General features: G+C 29.8%; 1 protein-coding gene across 2 annotated transcripts in view; it reads left to right on the top strand.

Annotated features, from left to right (window-relative positions):
• The window catches only part of LOC107438641 (transcription factor Sox-13), a 555,886-nt gene that overhangs the window by 127,916 nt on the left and 400,900 nt on the right, over window positions 1-27,070 (top strand). For both annotated transcript variants that reach the window (XM_071182379.1, XM_071182380.1), the window contains exon 2: window positions 23,867-23,936. The gene's annotated coding sequence lies outside the window, so the exon portion shown is untranslated. The remainder of the gene's footprint in view (window positions 1-23,866; window positions 23,937-27,070) is intronic.

The raw sequence follows: 27,070 nt of genomic DNA, 5'->3' as shown, positions 1-27,070 counted from the left end.
CTTGTCCAGTGTCCATTTTTCAAAGACCTATTGACCGGGTCTTGGATACACTCTAATCCAGACACCTTTTTTTCTTTTAGAACAGGGACAAAAAATTATTCTTTCTCCACGGTATTTGTTTGCGATCGGTTTAGCAAGAAGTTTGAATGCCATTCTCCGTTGCCAAATCTGACTTTGAAATAAAATAAGATTTAAAAAATAGCATACGCTGTTTTCCAATAAATCCTGGCTGCAAATCCTGAAGATGATTTTCCGTATTCAACTCGATTTAGCTTTTCAAGGATTTAAGAAAAAAAAATTGCACTGCCATCTACGGACACCTGCTGATCATTCTTCTTTAGCAAACTTGAAGACCTCCGCAAGACTTAACAAGTTTTAGCTTTACAACAAAAATATCAATGGATTTCCATCGTCTATTGCAGTGAAATTGAAAACCAGCAAAAAATATTTTTTTTATAGATCAAGTTAAGTTTAAAGAAATTGTTAACAAATTTGCTACTACAATAGTTTTAGGTTCAAAATACTTTTTTTTCATTCAAGAATAATATTAAAAAATAATTATTTAATTCTTTTCGCGTTGAGTGTTTTGAATGAACATAGCCACAAGAAGATTAGAACTTTGCGATGATATAGTTATTTAAAAAAATTTTTAAATTATCGCTTTTTCTTATGTGTGTGGTCGTATGCGCCTCAAATTTTGCCCCGATTGTTCTGTCCATCATATTTGAAGATCAATGGGAAGAACGATAAATGAGTAATGCTTAAAAATACAGAAAAAAAGAACCACTCTGAATAACTCTTGATTTAATAACTCCTAAACTCCTTTAATAACTTGATTTAATAACTCCTTGATTTAATTACTCCACTTCGAATAACTCCTAAAATATCACTACTCTTTTAATCAATAAAAAAATATATCACAACTATGATAATATGTATAATTAGCTATATTTTAGCTGAATTTATGAGCTGTTACAATTGACCCCGTAAGTGGGGACAATTGTAACAAGTGCACGACTGTCAAAAATTGTTAATAACTAATATAATAACATTTAAAATAAGACATTTATTTTTTTTTCTAGTAGAGGATAGTCTACTTTACTCGTCTGTCAATTAATACTAATAATAAATTGGATTTTTTGTTAGTTAAAAATAGTTAAGTAAAAGATGTTACAATTGATCCCACTCACTCCTACCTTTCTCTGAATAAACATACCTTTTTTTCTACGGATTCAGATTTCTGAGCACCCAAAATATAGAGGGTAACCTCAATCAGGAAATTATGGTCCCAACAGTTTAGTCAGGAGAATATGCAAAAAGTTTTCAATTCGATTAAAAAGTTCCCAAGCTATAGTGTAATACGCAAAAAATTAAATTTATATTAAGGGGTCTAAACTTTGGACCTCTCTCCTGATCAAACTATTAGGACCATATTTTTTGATTGTGGCTATCACCTATATATTGGGGGTCAGAAATCCGAATCTGTCGAAAAGAAGATACATTTATTTAGAGAAAGCACGTTTTTGTGTCTGATTTCTTAACTTAAATTATTGTCTGCGCTTATTGATTAGCATACTTGAAGTCATTCTTTCACACAATTAAGATTGAGTCCTAGAACGTGACGATCCGATCATTAGATCAGTAGTTATTAAAGGTGGTTTGTTTATTTTTTAGCGCACTGTACATGAAAGCTATGTATAAAAGAAAACGAATTTGCGCGTGGACAATAAGAGTTTTTTTCCCAGCGAGGCCCATCTTCACATTGTAATAACTCTCGATGAGAACCGATTTTCACTTTATTGATTTGCCAAAACTTAGTAATACTTAAACAGCAAAATATGGTGATTCAATAGTGAAAAATGGACATAAACCATTTTTTCTTTTTGATCTTCAAACGTAATTGGGGAGGGAAAGAGAAATTCGCCCCAAAATGAATCGGTTATAAAACGATTTTTGACTTTATGTTTTGTAATTGCAATAAAGGTTACAGAAAAACGAAGATCTGTACACAACACATTGTCCTTAATTTGGCAGATAAGTCTGTTGTTGTCAGATCAGGATGAGTGGCAATATTGCTATATGATGCCACGAATATTGCACTTGTCCCGGTCTGACAATAGTGACTCCAACATCTTTTAGCTGATTATTTTCACCAATGTTGTGATACTATAAAAAAAACACGCATCGCATAGTTGCTGTTCTGTGAGAGATGGTTCTCAAATTTCGGACTAAGAAAGCTTTTGACAGCTGTAGCTGATAATTATAGAAATGAAGCAGCCTTACACGTATTTTCTGTATTGACCAAGAATTCCGACAAATCAAAAATATATTCGGTGTTTTTTTCTTCCTTTTTGGAAGGGATGAATTTTGTCTTCTACTGCTTCTAACTCTTTATTTTTTTGGGGACAAATGATTTCAGAACAAATGACTTGAAAATAAACTTGACTTTTCACGTTTTACAACGTATTTATACATTATTCTTAAAAACCTAATAATAGTTTTTTATTTAATTTTTTAATGTGTTAATTTTTACTGTATTTAAGTTTTTTTTTTCAAAATTGCATGCTATTAAATCCGATATATGACATTCTTCAGACTAATAAACTGCTTTTTACATCACTAAGACATGATAGATGTTTTTCTTTTTAGATCTTCAAAGAAATGCATGCGATTCCTTAAATTTAATGCTTATTATAACAACATTTATATTTCTTGCCAACCATAGATCGATTTAAAACCTTGAAGATTCAAATCCAGATTTATTCCACTATCTGCACTCGTTTACGAACATAACTCACTAAATCATTCAATTTCTTTTGCAAAGAAGTGAGCAAATCGATAGCCGAGGCTCAGACGATGATCGCAGATAGTTCAAATCGATTAGATAATCCATCGAGCAAAAGAAAGTTGTGTTTGCCCACCCTGGTAAAGGGGTAAAACCCCTTTTTATGTCTCTTTCATTGTTCTTCTCCCCTTAGAATCGGTGAACCACTTATTAAATAATTTTCCGGTCACCATATTTGCAGAGGACTTTTGGCACTGGATTAGGAAGGGTTGGGTTCCCCAAACCATCAGCATTTGTCCTGTCTCAACTAAAGAGTTAGGGAACTATCGGTGTTCTGAAGAATTTTCTCTGATTAGTGTAGAACAAAATCTATAGGGCAGTCGGAATTATTATCTTTTGGAAGAATGGGGAATACTTTTTTCCTACACTTAAACTCTTATCATGGTGGAGTTAAAGTCACTAAATCCTGATTTAAAATGGTTTGACATGCACTTGCTATCATGGTTCACTTAAAGATTTTTTTTCCAGGCTTATACTGTTTAACTGATTTTATTATAAAGAATATTTTAAGATTTAATATAAAAGGATAACGTTTTTTAATTACAATATATTTATAATATAGAAATATGAGTTATTTGGTTTTTTTTTTTTAAATCAATGTGATGAAAGCTTATTTATCCCAAAACTGTGGTTTCAAAAAGATAGTAAAAGCAATTGTGGGAAAAAACTATGCTGTGATTCACGAATAAACATGTTTTGAATTTTAAAAATCTTAAAAAAATTTGATTTAAAATTTAATTAATTGTTATTAAAAACTAGATATGAATAGAACTAAAGTGAATTATAATATAGTTTCAGCACAAGTTCATGACATAGGAAACTGACGAACTTTGATGCTAAAATGATTCCAGTGAAGGTTTCTGCAAAAGCAAAATATCGAGTTTTGAGTCTGAAATGCATAAGTTTATGAAACAAAAAATTGACGGGTTTAGATTCCAAAATAATTCCAGCAAAACGTTCTTGACTTGGGGAATTAACGAGCTTTAATGCTAAAGGGATTCCAGCATTAGTTCATAACATAGGAAATTGACGAGCTTTGATGCTTAAAGGATTTCAGTAAAGGTTGAAGACAGGGGAAATTGACGAGCAAAGCAAGTTAAAGTTTCTGGCAATGGTTTGGACAGATCTAGCTTACCTAGACATGACAGAGAACAGCAAATGGTTTTTATGCATATAAGAAATATGCTAAAAAGTTTGCAAATTACTTCAGCTTACAAATTATTACTGAAAGACTATCTAAACGTGTCTTGATTTTTAATAAATAAGATATGCTAAAATACTTTTTGGGTTACGCATAATTTTACAGCTACAGTTTGGAAGATGTATCGAACATGAAAAAAATATTCAACATGTTTCTTGCAGAAAATGTAAATCTTTATTTCTTAGCATTATGATATAAAAGTCTTAAATAATAAGTTGGTTTTTCTTAGTAAAAACACAATAATCATATCTTATCGTACAGATTATTATATGTTATCGTCTTGCATTCAATATAATGGCACCATTAAAATAAAAGTTTTTCGTTCTATTCCTTTCTTTGATAACTTCTATTGATAATCACATCCCTTTTATCCATAAAAAATATCTTGGGATAAATAATATCGCGGCAATATTTCCTCGAATACATATCTCGTATTTGTTGCAACAGTAGAAAGAAACAGGAGAGATGATATGTTCTTACCCCCTCTCAGACAGCCCCCCCCCCACAAATCCAACTTACTCTTTATATTCCATCTATGCTTTTGTCGGCAGCCGCCGCAACTAGTCGAAATGAAAACCATGCTTTTTCATTTTTCTTCTGCTATTGATATCTGCATATATGCACGTTTTGCCCCCCAGACCACCCCGCCCCCTTTAAAAAAAGGGTCTCAGTCATTTTGCCCAGAAATAAGCATAATCGAAACGAGCGAAGGGGCCCTTCGAATAAAAGAAGCAACGATGTTCGTTGTATATAGAAAAGGAATAGAAGGAATAGAGTTTAAAAAACATGGAAAAAACCTTCGGAAAAGACAGCCTAATTTGGCGTGTGCCTGGGCACGGTTGCAGATATAAATGTAAGAGATCCGAGTGCCTTGCAACAATGGGCTAAAACCCTCTTGTTAGTTGGGAGCTGGGGGCCATTGAAAAGAATGCCTTTTCAAGAACTAATGGAAAACTTCACAAAAAGCATTCCCGTCAGCCCCCTCAACCTCTTGTACGAATTTTGGAATGGGAGTGGGTGTTTGTGATGATGACACAAAATATTCTATTTTCTATTTTTTTGAGCTGTTTATATCGAGAGTAGGTAATATTAAAATGTTATTGTTGTGTAAGTATCCTCTAACTTAAAGATTTCTTCAAGAAAATGTTAGTTTCTCCCCCCTTTTCTTCCATTTGTATTTTAGGGCAAATGATCGTTATGTTTCCATTTGGAGCAAATGACACGTAACTACTATAAGGTGTAACAGCGTATAAAAACGTTATATGAACGGAAAAATAATCAAATAATACAGGATGTAAGCATAAAAAGACATGCTGAATTATAATTCTAAATAATTGGATGAGTAGCATTTTTTTATAGGTAAGTGATGGATTATAAGGCAGTGCAATTAGTGTGACATGTTTTGCTCGTGGTAATTTTTCTTTTAATGGTACATCGCAATAAATAAATAAAATAAAATGAACTTGAATTATCTTAAGTCAACTTACAGTAACTTAAGTTTACTTAAATTAATTTGAGTTAACTTAACTTGAAATCAACTTAAAACTAATTTTCTACAGAACTATTCAATTTTTATTGTTAATTATACCAAAAAAGTACTTTTGTAAAAAAAAAAGCCTTGGTAATTGTCTTTTCATAAGGTATGACCAATTAACGGGTTGATAATTTATTTTTAAAATCAATTCAATGATATAAGGAGATAGTTCAGAATACTTTCTTTTGAAACAGGTTTTCCGGAATGCACATTCACTAGTGTATTCTCTATTATATATATATATATATATATATATTTANTAATTAAATTTACAATTATTTTTTTGCTTTTATATATATATATATATATATTTTATTTTTCCTGCCTTAAATTTTTACGATAAACATTAAATTTGCAATAAAAAAATAAAATACTGGTCCCCTGATTGTAAGAACATTTTACCGTAAGTTTTCAGTTATTTTTTCCCAACAGTTTGCCATGATTTTTAATGTGCTAACTGTAAAATATTTTTCCTGAAATTGACCGTAAGTTATCATATTTACTGGTCCATACGAAAAATAAAATGGAGTAGTGAAGGTTGATCAGCACTGATTAGTTTTAATCGGTCAGCAAAAGTGATTAAAATTATATTAGCTGGGAACACATCCATGAGCAAAAGCAATTTTTTACTGGTTTTTAATGAAGAATATTAGGATGATTCATTAATCCATAAATTAAGAACTATAGGGTTATAAGTGACATTCTAGAAAAACGTAAAATTTTGAGTTTAAAAACGTGTTATGGTCAGTTGTCTGTAAATTTTTTTCTTCTTCTGATAGATCATTAAATGATCCATTTTTAATGAGAAAATTTGTTTTGCAAATAACTTTCTTTCTGTTGCTGTGGTTTCTACAACTGTTCTTAAATTCCTTATATCTTCAACTAATACGCTCTTCAATCTTTTCCACTAAATTTTTATGCATGAAAATTGAATATTTCCAACATGAGCCGTGATGGCTCAGGGGATAGAGTGTTTGCCTCCCAATGAGGTGAACCGGCTTCGAATCCCACCGATTTCTGGTCGATGCGAAACCGCATCCGGCTTGCACCAACCACAGTGCTGAAGTGAAATATTCTCAGTGGTAAACGGATCATGAGTTAGAGTCCCCTTGCTGCCGGACTAACCATGGGAAGTTCTCGTGGTCTTCCTCTCCATATAACTTAAATGAAGGTTAGTTCCACCAAAAAGTCCTCCATGAAGGCCTGTACTTTATCCAGGAGTTCCCTTGTCTTTTGGATTTGATTCAAAATTACAAGGCTACGGAGTTGAACATTAGTAGTCGTAAACCCAAAAGTTGGGTCGGCTGTTCAACGACGGTTATAAAATATTTCCAACATGACCAACAATGGCGTCAGATTTCAGACTTCGCATTTGGCACTGTATTGTGGATCTTAATAGCGCCAAGATCGTCTTCTCCAGGAGTTTTGGAAGAAAAACAACACATCGGGGGAATCTTTTATGCTTTTTCTTCGGCGTGACAGAGAAAACGGAGAGCGATAATGGGATCGAGTAAAAAGGATAATGCACTTATCCAAGTATATCTTTCTTTGTCCGTCATTGTTTTAAAGTAAGAGAGTTTTAGTCGGGTGGGTCTCCAATTATTTCAACGCTAATTCAAAATATTTGTTCCGAATCGAGAGGGGTATAGGAGGGTTTGGGTCTTTTATTTTCTAATTGCATATGGTAAATCTTCACATTTGGAGGGGATAATTAGGAGAAGATTACCTCAGATGAGCGCTTCAATTTGCAGCAAAGAAATGAGAGTTCTTGATACCTTTTGTTTTCTAATATTCCTTCAGCCGTGCTACGGTTGAAAGTGGTTTAAGTCATGGTAAAGTTTTATGTAATCGGGAGTCTGTTTCAATCCTTTGTGTGATTGTGGATTTTTATGGATCGAAACCTGTGTCAATTCTAATAGTATTCGGAATGATATGTTAACTAGTTTCAAATATTTAATTTATTTCATCCAATGACCTATGAAACATTAGTGGACATGAAATAACGGTAGTCCACCTCTATATTCTGGCTGTTGGTAATCGCATTTCAGACGACAGGGAAACTCTTGAATCAAGTCTTTACTTACTTAGAAATTACTTAAATGATAATGTTAAGATTTGAATTGTTTGAAGAGAAAAACCATGAAGTTTCCCACTTCTCAATGTTAGCCTGACGGAAATTCTTACGCAAAATCCGTTCAGAAAGACAAGTGGCCGTTTCGGTACTATAATGACTATGCTTTGTCTTTTTTCAATACGAAACAGATTTGCACTTGTTGTATTGAGCTTGTCAATATTGTGGGTACTGTCAGCCCAGAGCATTTGAAAACTACTTTAATATCTGAACAAGTTGATTTTGTTTCTAAATAACCATCAACAAAAAAAATCAAGTTAACTCTATGACCGATAGTAATTTTATTAAAATTTAGATTTTCTGTGATTTAAATTTGGAGAGAAAGTTCTTTAAATAATAAAATAAGTTAAAATATCAAATAAATACGTGTTGTTGAAACTGTTTTTAGTTTTTAAGTTGTGCAAGAATCTTAATTTTCGATAAAGTAAAATATATTTCTATCAGAATAGTTTTCATATGAGATACATTTTTGTTGTAGATGACTTACATTACAATTCGGTATTTGTATAAAATTCTAAAATACCCCCCCCCCCCAGAAANCCCCCCCCCCAGAAAAAAATAGAAGTTAAATAGTTACAAGCCTTTTTATTTTTGAAATTGATACATTTCTGTGTAATTACATACCTAATAATTCTCTAATGTCATTTTCAAGTGACCTGCCATAACAAGTTGCGTATAAAATATTCTTTAACGTAAAAACCATACTAGTATGCGATTTGCTACAGTTAAATTTTGTTTAATTTCAAGACAGGTGTTTTTTTTACATCAGTTACGGGTGCAACTTTTTATATACTACAAGATTAACTTGAATAAATTAGTATCTTATTTTCTAAGAAGCTTAAGATTTTAAGCATCATTTCGTTTCTAATATGACAATCATTCTTTCGAATTAAAAGTTCGAATAATGATATTAGTGCTACCAGTACCTCGCTTAAAAATCGTTAATACTTTCTGAAAAAATACTACTAAGATTTAAAATGTATTCTCTTCCAAAGGTAATTGTCATTCTTAAACTGAGTATTGAAGAATATGATGCCCAAAATCGTAACTTGTAATTTTTTTAATGAATCATTTTCAACAAGTTCTTTGAAAATAACGATTAAAATTTATTGTAGTTGGAGCAGCGATAGTTTAGTGGTTAAAAGCACTTAGCTTTTCTTTACCCTAGGGTTAACACAATAGGCCGAAGAAAAGGATTCCCTTTTTCTCTTTGACCCAAGCACTTGAAATAGTTATACCTCATTACCACGGGTCCAGACGAATGGCTAGGGGAGTTCCTACTTTAGACTAACTATAAAGGTGATATTGTGTGCAATGCTGACCATATTACCACAATCATGTCTTTGGTCATAAAATTGTGTAATATTATCATCCATGAATGTCTGGCTAACAACGGGATGTAGTAAGAATGCTTTACATTTTAGTAGTACAAAAGCAGTGTAGGAAAAGGTTTAGAGATAAGGATTATTGATTCAAATTCAAGATATAATAAGTAAATTCAAATTAATCATCAAATTTAAATCAAAATTAATGGATTTACTTTGGAGTTTCAAAACAAAAGAATCATCAATCGAATCAATTATCGGAATCAATTAATTCATATCTTTGAATAAACTAGTTTTGAATTAATTTGAATCCTCAATCGATACTTTTTCGAGTAAATAGCTCAAATCAACAGATTCCAATCAGTAAATTCTCACAGAAGTAATCGATTAGAATTACTGAATATTGAGTAAAGATTTTAAAAATGGATAAATAACTGATGCAAATCAGCGAATAAGAATTTTATTTTTTGCTTCCTTTTAGTGATAAAAAAAGGAATTTTCAATCTGTTAAATGATTTGAATCTATTAAGTAATTGGATGTAAGCAAAATGAATAGATAATAAAGACCAATAAACTATTCAAATATCTGACGAACTGACTGTGCAGTATCTAATTCTAATGAAGAACATTTTTATTATATTTCATTGCCGAAATTATTCTCCAAAAATTGTTTTAGTTTTAGCGTAATAAAGATAATTGGCATTTTTCTTCTGTTTTTGGTTTTAAGCACGGGGGATTTTTGTTTCTGATGAAGACATTATCTACCATTTGCGATAAATGCAAACAAATATTAAATGCTCAGTAGAACAAATATTAAAGCGTTAACAAATTTTCCAGCTTTGCAAAAATATTCTTAAAATACTATTGACATAGACAAAAATTAAATAGGGTTACAGATTGGAGGTAGATATAGTAAACGATGACATAGAATGTATAGTAGATGGTGTTACAGAAGATGCATTGAGCATGGTAACAAAGAGGATACATTAGACACGGTTACACGGAGTTAACATTAGATATGTTACTGAGACATGGGACGCACAGAATACAATAGATGGTGATAAAAAGTTGTATAAAGAACTAAAGTTAGTTGGATAAAGTACTTATATCTTGGCAATATTGAAACAATTGTTTTTTTTTTCAAGGAGAAATTCAAGCTGTAATAAGCAACAAACTTTGTTTTCGTGACAGCTGAAATCTCTTTTCCTCTGATACACAACATCAGTATCTCATTTCCTATAGTTTCCAGTCAGTAAATCCACTGTACTAAGCAACAAAATCAGTCTTCGTGATCACTGAAATCACCTTCTTCTGATACATCACCACAGTTTCTCATTTCATTTAGTTTCCAGTCAGTAAATTCACTGTACAAAACAGCAAACTTTGTCTTCGTGACCACTGAAATCACTTTCCTCTGATACATCACCCCAATATTTAATTTAATTTAGTTTCCAGTCAGTAAAATTCACTGTATAAAACAGCAAACTTTGTCCTCGTGACCACTGAAATCGCTTTTCCTCTGATAAATCACCCCAGTATTTAATTTCATTTAATTTCCAGTCAGTAAATTCATTGTACTACTTTGTCTTCGTGACCACTGAAATCTCTTTTCCTCTGATACATCACCCCAATATCTCATTTCATTTCGTTTCCAGTCGCTAATTCACTGTACAAAACAGCAAACTTTTTGGCTTCGTGACCACTTAAATATCTTTTCCTCTGATACATAGCCCCAATATCTCATTTCATTTCGTTTCTAGTCTCTAAAATTCACTGTACAGAACAGCAAACTTTGTCTTCGTGACCACTGAAATCACTTTTCCTCTGATACATCACCCCAGTATCTCATTTCATTTCGTTTCCAGGCAATTACAAACGAAGTCACTCAGAACAATTAGAAAAGCGTTTCATATTTAGAACAGAATGATTTTTTCTCTTTACTTTTCTTCGCCCACTCATCTTATCCCTACTATTCCCTTTACTCAATTCACTTCACTACCGTACCGGAGCCATTTCTTTTGTCCTATTTTCCCCAAAAGCATAAACCCCCTTTTCAAAATCCATTAAGGAGCGGAACGATTATATTTTCATTTCGATTAATTAGAAAAGAACACGTCGTGGAACAAATAGAGTTTCAGGATGGAATTTGTCGAATAAAATAAATCCTCCCGATTCAGCGATGCCAATGTGAAAGTAAATTAATTAAGATTCAGGGGTAGGGAAATCTTTGTGTATTTTTAAGAGAAGAAGTTTCCTCCCCTAAGGGTTGCACTTGGTTCAAGAACGATAAATTTACTTTCAGTTGGTTGTTAACGCTTTTGTGTTCAATAATTCAAAGAATTCATTTGAAAGCAAAACTGAAGCCTTTGTTTGGGGGTTTTCATTTTAGCATCATTGAAAACTTGTATTTATATTCAACCAATTCAGCTTATTGTTGTTCAACTCAAAATAAATGCGTTACACCAAGAAAATTGAATTCAATTTTGGCAGTTATAATAATTGGTTGGATGATACAATTTCTTTAATCTTCTAAATTCAATTAATCTTCCAATTTCTGAAAAGAAAATGGAACGCAACTGGGAAAGTGAGTGACTCGATTCATAAATTTGTTCGAAAGACCAAAATAAAAGTTTGATTCAGTAATATACTGGTGATGAGCTTCAACAGACCATACATCGAATTTAAATAAAAAAAATATTTATATAAAGTTTAGTAATTAATCAATTTTTCAACTTGGAGAAACTTGTTACTAAAATGTTTTTAGTATGCAAACAAAATAATAATGGTGGTCGTTTGGAGGAGGATACATTAGATGGTGACTGAGATGCAATAGATTAAAAGTGATTGAGAAGATACGTGAATAGGTTGAACATAAATACAAGTTTTCAATGACGTCAAAGTGCCATCAATCGATATGAAAACTTTTATTTATTTTCAATCAATTGAGCTCATTGTTGAAAATAAAATCAATGCTTTGCGTTCCGAAAAAACTTTATTCAATTTTACTAGTTTTATTATTTTGTTCATAGATTAAATTTTTCTTCAAATTGTTAAGAATAAATCTTCTAATTTTCTGAGTGAATTTCAATATTAAGAAAGTGAATGAGTTGTAATCTATGTATTTCTTAGGACAAAAAAATGTGTTTCTATTATATTATTTTCTGATTATTGTCTTCAACGTGCCATGTATCAAAAATAAATATGTTTAAGTATTTTACGTCAGAACCATCAGTTTAAAGGGAAATTAAATGAAAAGCGAACCTTCGAAATCAAAACCGGACTGTAATTCACGGTCGTGTCCTTGGAAAAATTAATCCTCACACGTGGCTCCAAATAATTCTATCTTTATGTGTCTGATTATTGTTCTTCATAGTAGGAAGAGTTTTAAAAATTATTGAAATAATAATAGAGTGCAAGAAAACAATTACTGCTTTGCTTTATTAAAAATCAATAAAAAAATTTTTTATCGACTTTTGCTACAGAGGTGTGCTTAAGAACTGTTTTATAACTGTAAACTTTTGCCAGAACTGTGTGAGTAAAATTTATTTAAGTATTTTCATTCATTTTATTAAAAAAAAAATTTTTTAATGTGATATTAGCCTCTTTTTTAGGCTAGGTCGTTTGTCTGTCAATTGAATTGGCTGTCTTTGGCAACATTAATTTAAGTATTTTGCGCATATATATTTAAAATCGCTTTTCAAATTAATATACTTGTTTGGAAATGGGGATGGAAGCTAATGAATCTTCTGGAAATAGAAATGTTTAAAACATAATTAAATATGTATAAAAAATGTTCTGCTGTCCTGTATGAAATGAGAGCTTGCAATGCTGTCGCTGGGGTAAGATTTCTGGAAACAGAAGTCTTCATTCCCACGTTTTCATTCAACGAAATTATGCATTATATTTCAGGTAGTATTATTAAACAATTAAATTTAAAAACATTCACATTTCTTACGATACAATAAAAACCAAATGGCATCATCATACTTAGTCAATGTTAAGACATCACGTGATTTACTGTCTGAGATACTGTAACAATAGGTGTTTCCAGGCTTAAGGGATCTGCTACTTTGTTTGCCATCAGTATAAAATTAATAGATTTATAAAGGTGTTGTTTTCCTGTGAATTAGTTTTTAATCCCTAATAGGATACCTGCAAGTGACGTAGTGTGTGTATGTCTGATTGGTTGTTGAAACTTGGCATTTGCTTACGTTAGCAACTGTTCTTTTCATTCTATTTCGAGTAAGCCAAACCCGTCAAGTATCAATTTTCTTAAGTAACATATTCGATAAGATTGAGTAACATATTCGATTATAAAAAGATTCTTTCACAAGGATTCATGGATTTCAATTCTTTCACTATATAGTTCTTACTTAATAAAAAGACAGACATGAAGCCACGTAGAACATAAACTAATTATGCCTCGAAGTTGCCAGGTACATAAAACAAAAATACATGACGGTTAAAATAAAATACATAAATAATAAATCTAAGTTAAGTAAAAGAAATAGAGGAGAAAAAATTATATTTCTACAAAGTCAATGTGCAATACGGCGCCGTATTTAATTATCGTCACGTTAATTAACATTATAGCTTATGTGTAGGAACTCTTATCAACTTTAACAGGCCATTTTTCGTATAAACGATCAGCTGGAGCTGACTTTATAGGTCACAGGTGAAGGTATCTGTGATCATCTTCTTCTTGAAGTGCAAGTATCCAATTGGGTACTTACAACTGGATAAGAAGTGAGAAGATTATGCCTGACCATGTGATTTAAATCACATTTAATTGGATATCTGTAGGTGACGTCACGTGTGTGTGTCGAACCTGATTGGCTTCTGGGTCGACGAATGCCACGGTTTATCTACGATGAGGACACTTGCAGATATTCAATTTAAAGGGGCTTTATCATTATTTATTTGTTAATAATACTTATTTTACTTCTATTTTTTTATTTCTTGGCTAAAATTATTATTTTACAATTGCTAAACAGCAAGTAAGTTATATTTACTTTCGAAAACTTTGCAAGAAACTGTGTAAAGTCAACGTCTGCACTCAAAATAATGATAACAAAATTGTAAAATATTATTGGGAAATAACTTTTCGCTTCATTAGTAAATAATCTCTTTGGCAAAAAGCATTTAAGTGTTTTTATAGTAAGCAAACTTAAACGGAAATTTAAAAAGAGAAATTGCAGATGAATTACAATGATAACCACAATTATTATTTTTTTGTCAATAAAGCAATAATTATAAATGTCATTTTAATTAAGTGAATGATAAGAAAATTCATTTATGTTCTCAAATTGATCTTAAAAAATTTATAAGAGAAAAGGAAAGTATGAGCGTTAGCAAACATAATTCTTTTCAGTACACATATTTTTAAATGAAAAATTGTAACTAAAAAGAATTGTTTAATGCCATAAAGCTAAAATTATTGCGAAGCAATCATGGAAGTTGGTGAGTTGCAGCGAACAGGGGTCTCTGCTCCTAAGTAAACTCTAAAAATGAGCTTATTCCACTTGACCCTCTGAGGGGACACCTTTAAAACTTGAAAATAAAAAGATTAACTTTCAAACTAAAAAATGGTTTAATGTTACTCCAAAAGAAAATTTGTAAATTAAAAAATCGTTGATGAAAATTTTAGTCAATAACTAAAAAAATCAGGCTTTGAGTTTTTAAAAACAAGTTGAGATCTAGAATCTCATTCAATTTCACATTTTTCAATCGTAAACTGTAAGTGCTACCTATCTCTTATAAATCAATTCACAGAAAAAAAAGTTTTTTTATTAAATAGAAGTTACAGTTTGAAGGAAATTTCAAACTCCTTATTTCCACCAATTGTTGAAAAAATAAACAGAACTGCTGTGAAAAACCGGTCCTATCCAAGCATGTTTTGAAGTGCTAAATTTTTTCTTTTTACCTTATCAAACTTTTTCGAATTCATGATTTTATAAGAGAAAAACTGATCATATAGTCAACAAAAAACAACTCATATATAGATAGTACTTTATTTTTTCCCCTCGAATATTTCGATATACCCAATTCTAACAATGTTCCATAACCTGAAGAAAATATTACTATTGACGTCAAACCTTTTAAAGGATTATCACCTGGGATTAGAAGGAGAAGTCGCCTAAATCTTGGTACTTAGAGCTTTCATATGTTTAGCTTAGAGCTTCCATGTATCTTTGAAGTAAGATTGTTTAAGAAGTATATTAACCTCGCTTTGTAAAGGAAGTCCCATCCCGAAATTTGATCCCTCACAAAACAGATGGCTAAGAACTTTTCTGAGAAAGATTATTTTGCAGTACACTCATTTGTGCTGTTGTAAATATTCTTAGGAAAAAATTTGTACTTAGACAAGGGATTAAGACAAGAATCCCTTTTCGTAATTTTTTTTTTTTTTTTTTCTCTTGAAAGGATCTATAACAATTTTTCCGAATATCGGAACTGTATCAAAAGATATTACTTTGTGTGCCTTAAAGTTTGTTAGATTCTTAGGTTTACTAATCTTTCTATTTCTTATTTATTAGAATGTTATTTTTTTTCAATGAAATAAATCTACAATTCATCACATTTACAATTCACGTTAATAATTTTTCATTTTATTAATAAGAATGTTTTTCTTTTTGGAAATTTTTTATTTTACTATTCACTTTAAATAAACTATAAACTATTAAGTACATTAATATTATATATTGTATAGTAATAGTATATATATTATTTAACCATGTCTAGTATATGAATATTGTTCTTTAATTATGATCTCAAAAATATTAATTTAATACTTAGTTATTTGTATTATGTTTATATTAAAATGCGGAAATATGATTATATTTCTATTTTCTGTTAAGTTCCTTTTCTTCAAACAAAGCATCCATAGCCTGAAGTGTAACAATTTAATGACTCTTAACAAATACTCATTAATCAAGCTAGTTACGCCAGATTAAATAATTTTACGAACTAAAAAAAAACTCACTCTTTATACGTAGTTCGTAATGTGTGGCCCTGAAAACTATACACTCATATGCCCTTCGGATTCTCAATTGTTAAACATTTCTCACGAATTGATAATAAAAAATGTAGAATAAAAATGATTTATCATTTATCAGATTTTTAAGAACAGTCCATTAGGACTTAATTACTTCCTAATTTCAAGATTGCTAAACAAATGCCGAAACAATAGCACCTATTGATATTATGGAAATAATAAGATCACGTGCAATAGATGGGGGACTGTTTTTTTTCAATGACTAGGGGGGAAATTTGTGAAAGTATGGGATTTAATGTAATAAATGAATACCCCTAAGGGGGGAAGCTTATTGTTTCGTTTTTCTTGCGTGAAGAACTGGGCTGAAAAAGTTACGATAAAAAGAACCAAGCGACTTTACCGCTAATTACTTTTTGATATAAAGACGCTTAGACTTGGATGTTTTATTGCTAAATTTAATTTTTTTATTATTTTTGAAGCATCATTTTTCAAGTTTTTGTTTAGTTTCATTGTTTGCTAAAAGGTAAGGTGTAGAAAAATGAGAAAGGAACTTTAGTTACAGATTTATCTCCTTTTGTCGTGTTATTTATACTTAGACGGAAAGGAAATTTTAATGGAAAACAAAGTGCTTTAAACAAAATTTATCTTTTTGTCGATGTAATTCTTTCTTTATTTTTTTCCGTCATCATTATGGTTACAGACATTTTTTTTATTATTATTACTGTTATTAGAGGAAATTAGTAATATAATTGTTATAAAGAAATCGTCAGTTATTTTTCAATTAATTCAAAGTTTTAAAATGTTAAAAACAAAACTAAATTTCATATTTAGTTTCATACTAGCATAATAGCTCGAAAATAGTTAGCATATTTAGGAAAAAATTGTAATTGCGGGCACGTAAAAATATATTCTCAGCTCATTTTCTCTAAATAGTTACCTAAAAATTCGGGTTCGAACTTTTAAAATCCTACCGTCTTTGTATGCGAGTGCGTGTTTTTAATGGTGGATTCTAGTTTCAACAACCTGGGTAGATGTAGTGATAATAAAATATTCATTAAAGATAAAAACTCAAATATTATCAAAAATATCTCAATTCCCTCTGTTAAGTTGCACCTCTTATTTGTTATAAATATTGTTAGGAAAAAAATCAAATAAAAGAAAAACTACGAAGTTAACAAGTTACAATTATATCTATAAAATGAAATTGCGATTTCAGCTTCCAGTGTAGTAAATGGTGACCGGTGCACGTTAAGTCTGCCGGGTCACAAAGTCCTCCATGTTCCCATAACAAATCCATTCCTCTGGGGGTACTGAATTGGAGATAGATCGTTCTCTGGTTCAGGTCAAAATCATCATCTGTGGATGAATGAGTTTATGTATAAATGGGTCCGCCCTATAAACGGGTGTGATTCATGGGTGAACCAGAAGTCGAATTCTTGGCCAAAGATGGCGCCACTGGGAAGTAAAAACTATCGCACCACCTCTGCCCTAATGACCGACGACAACATTGTAAATTATGTATCATTGCTAACTTATGACCCTATTATAGAACTGCTCTTAAAAGAAGGACGTTTGCACTTTCAGGTAAAAAATTTTTATGAAGGACGATAGAAAAACGTAACAAATTTTTGCAGGGTCGAAATTATCAATTAGTATGGCACAGTTTGTTTTTCTGAATAATTGCTGTTGAAAAAATAATTTCCACAAACTTACAACCCACTTCCAGAACCGTTAAAGAAGTACTTTGGCATTACTTGGTTAAAGTTTTCATGACTGAAGAGATAAAAAAATATAGCGAATTCCAGTGAATATAGCAAATTCAAAAGATATAGCCATATATGGCAAGTTGCAATAAATATAGCAAATTCAATAGATATAGCCAAATATTTCAAGTTGCAATAAATATAGCAAATTCAATAGATATAGCCAAATATGGCAAGTTGCAATAAATATAGCAAATTCAACGAATATAGTGAATTCAATAAATATAGCAAATTCAATGAATATAATGAATTCAATAAATATAGCAAATTCCAATGAATATAGCAAAATACAGCAAATTCAATGAATATAGCAAAATATAGCAAATTCCAATGACTCATAAATTCCATAGATATAGCAAAATATGACAAGTTAAAATGAATATAGAAAATTCAATGGATATCGCGAATTCAATGAATAAAGTAAAATATAGCAAATTCCAATAAAAATAGTAAAATGTAGCAAATTTCAATGAATAAAGCAAGTTCAATAAATCTAGTAAAATATAGCAAATTTCAATGAATCTAGCAAAATATAATAATCTTCAATGAATATAGCAAATTCAATGAATATAGCAAAATATAGCAAATTCCACTCAATATAGCAAAATATAGCAAATTCCAATAAAGTAAAAAAGGTAAACTATATTTAATTTTTACTAGGTCAAAATTATCAATGACTGTACTAATTTTTTTTTTTAGAATATGGTTTGCATAAATTTAGGAGAAAAAAAAATCTGATAGCTTGTAATACATTTTCAGAACTGTTTTAAAAATCAACAGTGATCAGTTACGGATTAAATCTAAAGTGATGGAAGAAAAAAAAGAAAAAATTCAAATTGCTCATTTTTACTGGATCAAAATTATCATTGAATATTGCACCATTTTTTTTTTGTCAATAAATAATTATGTAATTTAGGTCCAAAGAACGTTTTCCAAAGACAGAAGTCCATTTTACAACCGTTTCTAAAAAGGAACATTGGACAATTATGAAGAAAAAGAAAAAAAGTACAAATCTTCACAAAATTCAGTGAATCTTATTTTTTTAAATTTATTATTATTATTTTTTTCCACCAGTAGAATTCATTTCTTTTTTTAAAATTTCACCTGTCCAAGAAAGTGGACCCATTTTGAAAAACCAAGCACTGAACAGAACAACGGGTCCATTGTGCAATTGTCTCTCTAGAACGGACAATGTTTAACGGAGCAAGGTCATACCTTCAATTGCTATTGTATTCCTGTCCTTTCCCTCTATTTTTTTCATTACCGTTATGCGTCAAAAACTTCTACTAGGTAATTAGAATTCGTTACACTTACCAAGCCCACAATAAATCAATACAACGTTTAGAAAGGAGTAATGCAATACAATGTAGTTTTGCATAATGGAATATCACAAACTGATGGGATTTCTGTCAAATTTCATTTAGGCTTAGTTGTAATTTTTACATTTTGTGATTATTAGGTTAAATCTATTAGAGTTTATATTATGTTCGATAATTTGTTTTTAAATGGGAGCTCAGATAAACAATTGTCAATTATAAGATAACGTTATGGGGTGAATGTTATATTAAATTATAAAGGATAAGATTTAGAACAATAAATAAATGAAAAATATGGGTTATTTATTTTAACGATTGAAGGCAAGCACTTATCAACGTGAATTGGTGTTTCGAAAGGAATGTTTTATTTTGATAATGGAGCTTAATGTTTAGATAAATTATCTGGCAAAATTGTTTTTTAGAAGCATGTCTAGTTAAATTAACTGAAAACAAATTATCTTGTGTGGGTGGGGTACACATTTTAAATGATATCATTTTGACTAGCCTCATGTATTTTTGTAAAATTCGTTGAAATTTTTTTGTTTTGTTTTGTATTACGTTACAATGTTTCTTAAGTCTTGAAAAAAAAATTGTATTTTAAATAAAATAAAATCAAAAGTAAGAACCTCAATTTTTTGTCCACAAAATAAAAAAAATTGATGTTCTTTTTTTTACTAAAATTTTATTATTTATATGTTTTTGAAATCTTAAACTTATTTTTATCATTCGAATATTGATATTTAGATAAATCTTGTTTTTTCTTATTATTTATATTAGCACATAAAAATGCAGATTATTTATAAAAAGAAATGACATGGTAAATAAATCTAAATTTTTTTTATTATGTATTGTTACGGATAAAAATGCAGATTATTTTGAAAAGAAAAAGGACTAACATTGTTGGATATTAAATTATGCAATGTTTTTATTACACATTGTTGCATGCAAAAAGGGAGATTATTTGTAAAAATGAGTGATAATGTATATTAAACTACATACTTTTTAGTATATATTGTTACGGCTACAAATGCATGTAGTTAATAAAATGAAGGATATTGTTGTACAATAAACTATATAAGACTAAGAGGTAGCTCTAAATTTTTATAAAACAATAAGAAAAAAGTTAATTTTTATTTCTTAACAAATTTTAAATGCATAATAATTTTCTTTTAACAATTTTAAGAATTTTACTGGATTTAGCTGTTCTGTTTTTTGATTGATTATTCTTTTTCAAATTGTTCAGGGTTAAAAGTGCTAAAATTGCGTCATAATCGTTTTTATTTAAAACTATAATTTAAACAAGTAATTCATCAAATGTACTTCGCAAAATTCGATTTCTACAAGATTTCTAGGTTGTCTGTCACATGACTGTCAAATATTCAGAAATAAAGATCCATCTAATCAAGATTTCTATTAATAGACGATAACGCAAAATTCGATCATTTTAAAATATTAGCTACTGGCAAGTTATGAAGTTTAGAAAATATTTAAGAATCGGTATAAGTTACGCCAAATTTAATTTTCAAGCTTATTTTGCCTGCTTAATCAGAAGATTACACTTATTTTGCCTACTCAATGAAAATAGTATTAATCTTATTTTGCCTGCTTAATCAGAATATTATTAAACTTATTTTACTTACTTAATCAGAATATAAAATTTATTTCGCTTTACTTTATCTGAAATAATTATTACTACATTTGTTGCTGTAACCCCCCACACACATACTGGCATGAATAATAAATGAAACATAAATTTAATAACTCATTATTTGCACTTATTATTAAATAAAAAGATAAGAATTGTTTTCAATTTTATTTGTATCATATTTTAATTTGAATGAAAATAATTTGTATCTCATAACAACATGCATAAAAAAATTTATTTATTCCACCATATTATATTCAATATGAAATAAGTATAAATAGTATCACCATTATTATATTGAAAGCCGCAAAAGTTCAGAGGTTAAAGCATTGATATATTATTGCGAAGAACTTGGGTCCGATCCCTGGTGGAGGCTTGAAGTCCAAGCAGTTGATAAGTTCCAGCTTGTCTGGGAAGTAAATGCGGTCAATGAGCAGTGCTGTCCACCATCATGGCGTTGGTCACGAAATTGAGGAGCCTTAATCTCTATTATCCTCCTATACTACTACTTCAGTAATACTTTAAGATTACTTAACATATAAAATATACAGAGTATTTCGCAGTAACATGGCTGATGTGGAAATGCAAAGCAGGCGTAAAAAAAGAAAAGGAAAACTGCAAAGAAATGCGGCAGCGAAGGCTAAACGGAACCGCTAGGAGGGCTTCCCAAGCAGTTTACAAGGAAATTAAACAAAATTGTTCAGCACCATTTTATATTTACTTTATTTCCACTCATTTACATTAAAATTTTGGCCTGACTCTTGGAGGCAAGCATTTAATCAACGTGGCATAAAATAGCGAGCATTCTCAAACACATCAGATCAAACAAACACATATAACTATCTCGAATACCTTCTGCTCTCAGAACTTAGTTTGGCCAAAACTTTGAACATTTTCTGCATTAATATTGGTTGCATACGTGTAACGTGGGAGGAAATACGAAAAAAAAAGATGTTGGAATATTTTTTGTTTGTATTTATAACGTATATTTTGCTACCATTTCTAGCCGTTTCGGAAATCGTTCGCGACTCCATGTTTCTGAATGATATATATATTTTTTGTATTTGTATACCTGGCTTTACTTTTTCATTTTGGTTACAAGTTTTTGAAGTACACTCAATGACATAAGGCAGTGTTTTTTAACCTTTTTCGTATAATGGATCCCTTTTAAAAAATTTTAAGAAGTCACGGGCCACTCCCCTGCGAAAAAAATAATTACAAAAAACATCAATTATTAGAAAACATTTAATATTATTATTTTAATAGTATGCAAAATTTTTAAAATTAAAATTCTTAATATGAAGGTTGTTACTGCTTTTCCTTAATTAATAAATTGAATTGAAGGAAGGTTTTCGACAAAGCAACGCGCATATCATGTTCAACATTCAATCGATTTCGATGTTCTGTTTTTATTGTCACAAGTGTGGATAATCCCGCTTAGAAATATCAAATAATATTAAATCAAGTAATGATTAAAAAATATTTGACATGGATATTAGAGGCCTGTGTGCTGTCCGCGCTGAATTTGTGGTATCTCGATCACGGGGTGGCTTGCCGCTCACAAATCAACTAGTTTCAAATATGTATAAATTTCACCTTTTAGAAAAAGAAGATAAATGTTATTTAAATATTATTGATCCAAACGCTTTAAAAATTCGGAGTATTATGCGTACCCCCAAAATATGACCCATGGACCCCTCAGGGGTCCATGAACCATAGGTTAAGAAACCCTGACATAGGGGTAATACATTAAAAGCGAATAATTGCCACTAAAAAAATGATATTTTCCACTATGATACAGATATTTTATAGTTCATCATCATCGCAGACAAAAGAACTTTTGAGTTGAGAGAGTTTACTTATACATCGAACTTATAGGTGAACAAATGCGCACCTATATAGGCGAATATTATACAACTTTAACAAATATTTTTCGTTTTGAAAAATATATTTTCAAGGATGAAAAAATTCTCCATCCAAAAGAGATATTTTCTGATATGAAATGGATTATTTTGATTATGAAATGAGACATTTTCATTGAATTTTATTATCGAAGACATTTAATTTTCATTTTTTTGCCATCACAGATGATAGAACGTGTGTGAATATACTTTATTTGCTTCATAGCTCTATTATGTATCCATATCTTTCAAGATTAAGATACTAACATCATAGATTTTGTTAAATTTTATTAATATGTATATTTATTTATCACATCTTCATAAGTCAGGTAAAACAGAAAATAAGCACAAAGATAGTTCGTTAGAAACAAATTTACATTGTAAAATATTCAAATTAATGTTTATATTGTACTAAGCAAAAATAATCTTTTATTGTGGAGAACATGAATTTATGAATGAAGTTTTTCTGAAATTAAACTAGTTAAATCAATCATATATTTATTATTTCTCACTCACAAGCATAGAGCGAAACAAAATCAAAAGGCAACAATTTTTCAATAAAAATTTATGAAAATTCATTTTTCAAGGGTACAAAAATAAGAATTCTTAAATATATAAGACAATTAAATGTTTATTTATTTATCATTGTTATTATTTTAAAATTTTAAAGCGTAAATCGATTAGTATTTTTGACATAAAATCTACCAGAGGTTGTAATTAAAAGCATTGTTGTTCTTTGTTTATTCACAAGATGGCAGCACAAAGATTATTTTTGTAGAAGCTATGTTTGAAAAAGAAACCGAAATTCTTCCTCGTTTCTTCATTTTTCTATTTAAAAAAATTATAAATTTAAACTAATTTTGAAAATTAAACCGTATTTAGTAAGATTTATCTTTGAAGAATTGAATGTGGAAGAAGTGTTTGTTTTAGCGTTTTTTGTTTGTTTCTTTTTTTTAAAAGTATATTATTCTAATACCATTATTTGCTGCAGCGAAAGGAAAATCGAGGAGCAGCGGCCGTTTCTCTACAAGTATTCGGAGAGCTCAAATAGTCTATTTTCATATTTTTAAATATTTACATCTGGGACCAAAAACTTTATTTTTTTAGTTTTAAAGTCATTTCTTAGACTGCCTAAAGAATTAAAATAATAGTTCAAACATTTAAACAAAATTCAAAAATAATAATAGTAACTTAGCTTTTTATTATTTTAGGTACCGATGCTGGGAAAAGTGGTATGATTCCATCAACAATTGTATGAAGAAGAAAATGGCATCCATGCAGGTTAGAACTTTTAACTTTAAGAAGAATTTTAAAATGTTCTATTTGACATTAGCTTTTTCAAATACGAAGATTTTGAGCTTGTCGAAAATTATAAACTTTTTAATTCTAACATTTTAAACTGTGATATATTTTTATTGTTGTATACTTTTATCCGTGCACTTTTTTTCTGAAAAGTACTTGCTGGTTATAGCAGGTTAAGTTCAAAAATAATATTAAAGTAATATAAAATATAGAATTCGTTTGAAAAAATATAAAATTTAGCATTTGAAAGAAAAACTTACATTTTTGCTAACTAATATTTTCATACAAATTTATAGTACTGTTTTACATTATTATTAAAAGCTCGTTCATAGTTAAGAATGTTAAATTTTTTTTCCCGCTGGAATTTTGTTTTCATGAGCCTTTAGGGTTGAAGTTATTTTCTAATAAGGCGATAGGCTACATTTTAGTCAGAATTTTTTTTGTGATTCATTTTTTTATTAGTTAATTTTTAACAAAAGTGTACTTCGATGACCAATTTAAAATTCAAGACAAGTTCTTAGAACTCAGAACAAGTCCTTAGAACAAGAACTCGAGAGAAAAATCCTCGTTTTCTTTTACTTTTTTACTGAGATTTAAAATAACTTTATAAAAGTTAAGTCAGTATAAAATACAAAAAACAATCAATGAAAGAAACTTTACCAATTAATAAAAAAAATCTATTGTAACTATTTTATTTGATTCACGAAACTATTGTCACGATTATGAATCAACTGCAAATCTAGCGTTTCTAATCAATATTGTAATAAATCAATAAAATATATGTATTACGTAGTCTAATTAAAAAATTAACTATCTAATATAAGTATTTCTATTAAATCTAAATTTATTGGCACTATTTCAATTACTCTTCAAATCTCTTATTATATTACAAGTAAGCCGTACTATTACAGAACCACAAATCATATCAAACTAATCAATAAGAAATCGAATAATATAATTCCTGTGACCACAAATGTTTTACAACTATCTCAATTAAACTGCAAATCTCTTGACAGTGTTTCAATTACACCACAAATCCATCGTCACTATTACAGCTAAACTTCAAATCTATTGTAACTAATCGTTAAAAAAAATCTATTATAACTATCCAATAAAACCACAAATCTAATGTTATCATTTTGATAAGACACCAAATCTGTTGACATAAGTCTAACTAAACTGAAAATTACTTGACACTCTTACAATTAGAAAGGTAAATCAGTTGGCACTGTTCTATTTAATCTACAAATTAATCGTTACTGAAATTAATTAAAATCTATTGCAGTTATTCCAGTGAATCCGCATATCCAATGTTACTATTTTAATTAAACAGCAAATCTTTTTACACTAGTCTAACAGAACTGCAAATTAGTTGTCATTCTAACAATTAAAAAGGTAAATCAGTTGGCACTGTTCTATTTAATCTACAAATTTATCGTTACTGAAATTAATTAAAATCTATTGTAGTAATTCCAGTGAATCCGCATATCTAATGTTACTATTTTGATTAAACAGCAAATCTTTTTTACACTAGTATAACAAAACAGCAAATTACTTGTTACGCTAACAATTAAAAAGGCAAGTCAGTTGGCACTGTTCTATTTAATCTACAAATTTATCGTTACTATAATTATTAAAATCTATTGTAACCAAGGGCGCCGGCAGGGGGGTGCAAGGAGGTGCACTTGCACCCCCCAGGCAAGTAAAAAAAATGTTTTAATTAAAAAATTTAAAAAAAAATTTATTAAAACATTTTTTATTAAAAACATTTAATAAAAAATTATAAAAGTTTTTTTATTAAAAAATATTTTTAATAAAAAATCATATAAAAAACCCTACAAATTTTTTTTATTAAAAATATTTTTATTCAAAGACAAATAATTAAGTAATTATTGATACATAACATTTAAAAAATTGATTTATCAAACAAGGATTGTAATCGTCTTGTTTGCTGTCCAAATCTGTTTATAACTTTTTCAATGAATTCTGAGTCATCTTTGATTCTTTCAAACTACTTAATCTCTCGTGAGCCATTATAAACCAATTCCATGTTTTTATGCGTAGCATAATAAAAGTGCGTTCAATAGTGCACGTAGTAGCTTCAGTGATGAAATTCGGTGAGAGCAGATTTTTATACACAGTATATTTATATCAATACAATAAATACCAATGTTAAGCGTGCACAAACACGCTAGTATACGAAACTACTGTTTGTAGTTATTTGTGTTTCAAAGACAGTAGCTATGCCAGCGCTATTAATATAATTTCTCGTGGCAAAATTTGCAAATACAAGAGTTTCCCACTTTTTTTAAATATCTTGATAACAATGAAGAAATGTATATTGAAAAAAATTAACAGATGAAAGTATATGTAATAACAATATATATATATATATATATATATCTAAAATGCGGTGTATCCACACCGATATTTTTTAGTATAGTAGTAGTGAGAAAAGCATGATTGAAGAGTCCAGATTGTGCATAATCTTCTTTTATTAAGTTGCGATGGCGAAATAGCAGTTTAACCCCTCTCCAAAGCGGGAGAGGGGGAACAGATATCCCGTCTAAGCTGACGGATTTTATTTTAGCAAGATAAACAACAAAAAGCCACGCAAAATCTTGCGCTCTGCATTTTATAGGATGATTAAAAAGAGTAAAAAGTCCAGCNTCTAAAGTGTCTCGGTTTTAATGTAAACCTTTGCTTCATCTTGAGGTGATCACCGAAGCCAGGAACGAGGTTTAAGGGACAAGCAGAATTCAAAACCGTTATTTGTTTAGATTTTGGATGAAAATAAGGCAAATATTTGTTTCGGCTATAAACTTGGTAAACATATGACTTCGTACACCACAAAATGAAAATATGCTTAGTTGTCAATTTGTGCTGTCTGTTCTTCAATTTGACGAACATCTTTGTGTTAAGGACCCAAATCTGCAAATATATATTAGAATAAATCTATGAATAAAACAAAGGCAAAGAGGTAACGGTTTCGATTTTTCCTCTCAAATTTGGATGAATGATTCTTTTTTTTTCCGTTGTGATGTCCTTCTGTAATATATTCTAGCTGTTTTTCGATTTGACAAGGGCTTATAAACCTTCCAAACACAAAAGCT

Source organism: Parasteatoda tepidariorum, chromosome 6, assembly GCF_043381705.1.
Source record: "Parasteatoda tepidariorum isolate YZ-2023 chromosome 6, CAS_Ptep_4.0, whole genome shotgun sequence".
Taxonomy (NCBI): domain Eukaryota; kingdom Metazoa; phylum Arthropoda; class Arachnida; order Araneae; family Theridiidae; genus Parasteatoda; species Parasteatoda tepidariorum.
The sequence above is the reverse complement of the archived record's forward strand: the minus strand, read 5'-3'. Positions and strand labels throughout refer to the sequence as shown.